Here is a 6475-nt window from a genome sequence, read left to right as displayed (position 1 = left end):
TTAGGTGGGGTTATAAGTCTATTAGATGGTGCGTTAGCTTATGCATATGTAAAAATTAAACATAAATAGCACAAGTTTGTACTAGTGATATGCTAAGTGGAAATGAGGTTATAAAAGTATTAATCTCTAAAATGTGCTGGTGCTGGAATTGAAATATATTCTATATATAAACATGAAAACCTCTCTATATATATAAATAATTTTCTTGTGATTTCATGAAATTAATTGCGATATATATACAGTATATATATTTATATAGCTGAACACAAAACTGGCACTCACTGGTCTTTCCAAAAAATTTTTTACTGTGAAAGTAGTGACGTTTAGGGGACAAACTTGTTGTTACTATATATATATATATATATATATATATATATATATATATATATATATACATACATGAAATAGGAGCGCACTCTCCGGGTCTTAATTTAATATCTTTTAATCAAGTGACGTTTCAGGGTCGTTAGCCCTGTCCTCAGACCAGGGCTATCGACCCCGAAACGTCACTTGATTAAAAGATATTAAATTAAGACCCGGAGAGTGCGCTCCTATTTCATGTATGTATATTTGGCTTTGAATGCACCCCGGGCACCTGTGTTTGCTGAAAGTGTGTGCAGTGCCCTACGGACATTTATATATATATATATATACACATCTGGAAGTGGATAAGAGTAGTAACAAATATATGTGAATTAAATGTAAATAGGTATACTGTACGTATGTAAACTTGTATTAATGGTGAGTGATCCACTATAAGAGGTTTACTACTGCAACTAAAATGTGAATACCTGGTCTCAGTGTAGTGTGAATGAACTATAATTGGTATATAACCCTAAAAGTGGTGTCACCGGATTCTTATCCTAGTGATCTCTTGTGAATGTTATTATAAGGGACATAAGAAGTGCAAAAACAGATTACAAACAAACAAGAATGAAAATAGTTTTATGGGAATTGCAAAATACATGGAAAAAATGAGAAGGCCGCCATGTCAATAATTTCGTTAAGACCCTCCGGAAAAAGACCAAATTTGAAAATCCAATAGGTCTCTCTTTGGCGGAGTCTAGTAAACCTATTGGATCCCTGTATATGAGGGATACTTTCCAGAGGGGTTATATGGAAACTACATGCAGCCCCCTGTTGGCATATTCTATGATTTCTGGATACACTGTCACCTAGATTACGAGTTTTGTGTTGTGGCTTTTATCATGTCATGTCGGTATAGCAATACTGCAAGCATTTTAGCCTGTAACGCAACATCAATCCCGCAGTCAAAAAAATTAAGTTTTTGCATGGGATTTCCATAACGCCGGTATTACAGGTTGTGCGGTGAGGCTAAAAAGCTTGCGTTACAGCCTATGCCGACACGATCCATACCGCCATCTAAAAGCAGTAGTTATGGATTTTGTGTAACACAAATGTTTCACAAAACTCATAACTAAAGTGTTACAAAGTACACTAACACCCATAAATTACCTATTAACCCCTAAACCGCCACCCTCCTGCATCACAAACACTATTAAACCTATTAACTCCTAATCTGCCGCCCACCCACATCACGACTATTGAATACATTTATTAACCCCTAATCTGCCGCCCACCCACATCGCCAACACTATTTAAATATATTAACCCCTATTCCCCCGCACCCTGACATCGCCGCCACTATAATAAAGTTATTAACCCCTAAACCGCCGGCCTCCCACATCTCCGCCACTAAATAAACCTATTAAACCCTAAACCGCCGGCCCCCCACATAGCAAAACAGTAAATTAAATTATTAACCCCTAAACCTAACACCCCCCTAACTTTAAATTAAAATTACAATATAACTCTATTTAAATAAATAAAACTTACCTGTGAAATAAAAATAAACCTAACATTAAACTATAAATTAACCTAACTATTCTAATAAAATAAAAAACTACTAATTAAAATATCTAAATTACAAATTTAAAAAAACCTAACACTATGAAAAAAATTAAAAAATCTAAATCTAAATCTAATATTTAAATAGAGTTATATTGTAATTTTAATTTAAAGTTAGGGGAGTGTTAGGTTTAAGGGTTAATAGTTTAATTTAGTGTTTTGCGATGTGGGGGCCGGCGGTTTAGGGACTAATATGTTTATTTAGTGGCGGAGATGTGGGAGGCCGGAGGTTTAATAACTTTATTATAGTGGTGGGGAGTGGTGGAATAGGTGTTCATAACTTTTATTAGTGGCGGCAATGTCGGGAGTGGCAGATTAGAGGTTAGTAACTTAATTTAGGTGTCAGCGATGTTGGGAGCAGCAGATTTTTCATGATATTCCTATAGTATTTGCCCCATCTCCTTCAGGTTTTTCTGATCGTGCGACACAAATATTGGGTCCCACATTTGCAAGTTAAAAGCTACAATCTAGCCTCTCTTGCATGGGATAAGTGTGACCTGTAGTGTTTGATGTAATACTCGTTGCTCTAGGAGAAATATATTTGCACGTTAATACAGATATAACTAAAAGCTACAATCTAGCCTCTCTTGGATGGGATAAGTGCGACCTGTAGTGATGTAATACTCGTTGCTCTATGAGAAATACATTTGCACGTTAATACAGATATAAGTAAAAGCTACAATCTAGCCTCTCTTGGATGGGATAAGTGCGACCTGTAGTGATGTAATACTCGTTGCTCCATGAGAAATACATTTGCACGTTAATACAGATATAACTAACGTTGAGCTACAATCTAGCCTCTCTTGAATGGGATAAGTGCGACCTGTAGTGATGTAATACTCGTTACTCTATGAGAAATACATTTGCACGTTAATACAGATATAACTAACATTGAGCTACAATCTAGCCTCTCTTGGATGGGATAAGTGCGACCTGTAGTGAAGTAATACTCGTTGCTCCATGAGAAATACATTTGCACGTTAATACAGATATAAGTAAAAGCTACAATCTAGCCTCTCTTGGAAGGGATAAGTGCGACCTGTAGTGAAATAATACTCGTTGCTCCATGAGAAATACATTTGCACGTTAATACAGATATAACTAACGTTGAGCTACAATCTAGCCTCTCTTGAATGGGATAAGTGCGGCAATGTCGGGAGCGGCAGATTAGAGGTTAGTAACTTAATTTAGGTGTCAGCGATGTTGGGAGCAGCAGATTTTTCATGATATTCCTATAGTATTTGCCCCATCTCCTTCAGGTTTTTCTGATCGTGCGACACAAATATTGGGTCCCACATTTGCAAGTTAAAAGCTACAATCTAGCCTCTCTTGCATGGGATAAGTGTGACCTGTAGTGTTTGATGTAATACTCGTTGCTCTAGGAGAAATATATTTGCACGTTAATACAGATATAACTAAAAGCTACAATCTAGCCTCTCTTGGATGGGATAAGTGCGACCTGTAGTGATGTAATACTCGTTGCTCTATGAGAAATACATTTGCACGTTAATACAGATATAAGTAAAAGCTACAATCTAGCCTCTCTTGGATGGGATAAGTGCGACCTGTAGTGATGTAATACTCGTTGCTCTATGAGAAATACATTTGCACGTTAATACAGATATAAGTAAAAGCTACAATCTAGCCTCTCTTGGATGGGATAAGTGCGACCTGTAGTGATGTAATACTCGTTGCTCCATGAGAAATACATTTGCACGTTAATACAGATATAACTAACGTTGAGCTACAATCTAGCCTCTCTTGAATGGGATAAGTGCGACCTGTAGTGATGTAATACTCGTTGCTCCATGAGAAATACATTTGCACGTTAATACAGATATAACTAACGTTGAGCTACAATCTAGCCTCTCTTGAATGGGATAAGTGCGACCTGTAGTGATGTAATATTCGTTGCTCTATGAGAAATACATTTGCACGTTAATACAGATATAACTAACATTGAGCTACAATCTAGCCTCTCTTGGATGGGATAAGTGCGACCTGTAGTGAAGTAATACTCGTTGCTCCATGAGAAATACATTTGCACGTTAATACAGATATAAGTAAAAGCTACAATCTAGCCTCTCTTGGATGGGATAAGTGCGACCTGTAGTGAAGTAATACTCGTTGCTCCATGAGAAATACATTTGCACGTTAATACAGATATAAGTAAAAGCTACAATCTAGCCTCTCTTGGATGGGATAAGTGCGACCTGTAGTGATGTAATACTCGTTGCTCCATGAGAAATACATTTGCACGTTAATACAGATATAACTAACGTTGAGCTACAATCTAGCCTCTCTTGAATGGGATAAGTGCGACCTGTAGTGATGTAATACTCGTTGCTCCATGAGAAATACATTTGCACGTTAATACAGATATAACTAACGTTGAGCTACAATCTAGCCTCTCTTGAATGGGATAAGTGCGACCTGTAGTGATGTAATATTCGTTGCTCTATGAGAAATACATTTGCACGTTAATACAGATATAACTAACATTGAGCTACAATCTAGCCTCTCTTGGATGGGATAAGTGCGACCTGTAGTGAAGTAATACTCGTTGCTCCATGAGAAATACATTTGCACGTTAATACAGATATAAGTAAAAGCTACAATCTAGCCTCTCTTGGATGGGATAAGTGCGACCTGTAGTGAAGTAATACTCGTTGCTCTATGAGAAATACATTTGCAGATATTGCACCTCTTAACCTAACACCTATAGGCACCTTTCATGGTGTATTTGTTATTACTGGACGGTTTCCCTTTCTGTGTTTTTTTATTCATTACTATTTTGCTAGATGCTAGTGTTTGTTTTACCATAGGGGCCCTTCTAAATGTGATTGTAGGTTTATCATCTATTATTTTTTTGAGAATTGGTTCTTTTTAAAGAAGGTACTAATGTTTATTGATAATCTTTTTTATTATTCTATGATTAGAAATGTAGTTTGTGAAAAAAGACTATGGGGCCTATCTATCAAGCAGTCAACCGCAAATACTCCGGAATTCCGCAGCGTAATTGTTGCAAGCTTGATCCGACCTAGTTATCAAAGCCTACAGACTGGCAAATGTTGAAATTTGTGACGTAAAATACTATCCGTCGGTCTCAATCCGACGCAGAACAATGCTTACGTCATTACAGATGTTCCGAATACACATTCAGCTCTATTTGACACTTTTTCCAAGTTATCAAACTTTTAACAGGTACGCTCACAGCTATTCTGGCCCAGCGTACCTGGTTTTCAATCCGCCACCCTGGAGGCCGCGGATGCCATAGAAATCAATGGGAGTCTGAAAACACCGAAAGCTTATGTTCGATGCTGCCAGATATCCCTTTGATTTCTATGGTTGAAAACAAGTTACGTTTACACCTAACATCCTAACATAAACCCTGAGTCTAAACACCCCTAATCTGCCGCCCCGACATCGCCGCAACCTAAATAAAGTTATTAACCCCTATTCCGCCGCTCCCCGACACCACTAAATAAATATATTAACCCATTAATCGTCAGCCCCCCACATCGCCATAAACTAAATTAAGCTATTAACCCCTAAACCTAACAACCCGCTAACTTTAAATTAAAATTACAACATAACTATCTTCAAATAAATTTAAACTTACCTATAGAATTAAAATAAACTATATGAAACTATTAATTAACCTACCCTAACTATTATCCTACAATTCAATTAAACTACCAATTAAATTAAATAAATTACATATTACAAAACCTAACTCTACTCAAATTAATTAGATATACAATTAAACATTATTAAAAGTAATAAATTACAGAAAAAAACACACTAAGTTACAAAAACAAACACTAAATTATGAAAAATAAAAAACCACATTATCAAAAATAAAAAAGAATTACACCTAATCTAATAGCCCTATCAAAATAAAAAAGCCCCCTGCAAAATAAAAAAAACCCTAGCCGACAATAAACTACCAATGGTCCTTAAAAGGGCCTTTTGTGGGGCATTGCCCCAAAGAAATCAGCTCTTTTACCTGTAAAAAAATACAAACACCCCCAACAGTAAAACCCACACTCAACCCCCCAAATAAAAACCTATCTAAAATAACCTAAGCTCCCCATTGCCCTGAAAAGGGCATTTGTATGGGCATTGCCCTTAATAGGGCATTTAGCTCTTTTACATGCCCAGACCCTAATCTAAAAATAAAACCCACCTAAAAAAACCTTAAATAAACCTAACACTAACCCCAGACGATCCACTTACAGTTATTGAAGTCCCGCTTGAAGGATCCATCGAGCCGGCAAGAAGTATTCATCCAGAAGGCCTCTTCAATTTTCATCTAGCCAGTGAAGTTCTCATCCAGGCTGCAAGAAGTCTTCATCCAGATGACATCTTCTATCTTCATCCATCCGGCATGGATCGGGTACATACTGAAGACATTCGGTGTGGAGCATCCTCTTCATACAGTTGCTGCCGTAAACTGGAACTTCAATGCAAGTGACGCCATCCAAGATGGCGTCCCTTGCAGTCCTACTGGCTGATATATTTCAATTAGTCAATAGGATTAGAG

Source organism: Bombina bombina, chromosome 2, assembly GCF_027579735.1.
Source record: "Bombina bombina isolate aBomBom1 chromosome 2, aBomBom1.pri, whole genome shotgun sequence".
In the NCBI taxonomy this organism is placed as follows: domain Eukaryota; kingdom Metazoa; phylum Chordata; class Amphibia; order Anura; family Bombinatoridae; genus Bombina; species Bombina bombina.
The sequence above is the reverse complement of the archived record's forward strand: the minus strand, read 5'-3'. Positions refer to the sequence as shown.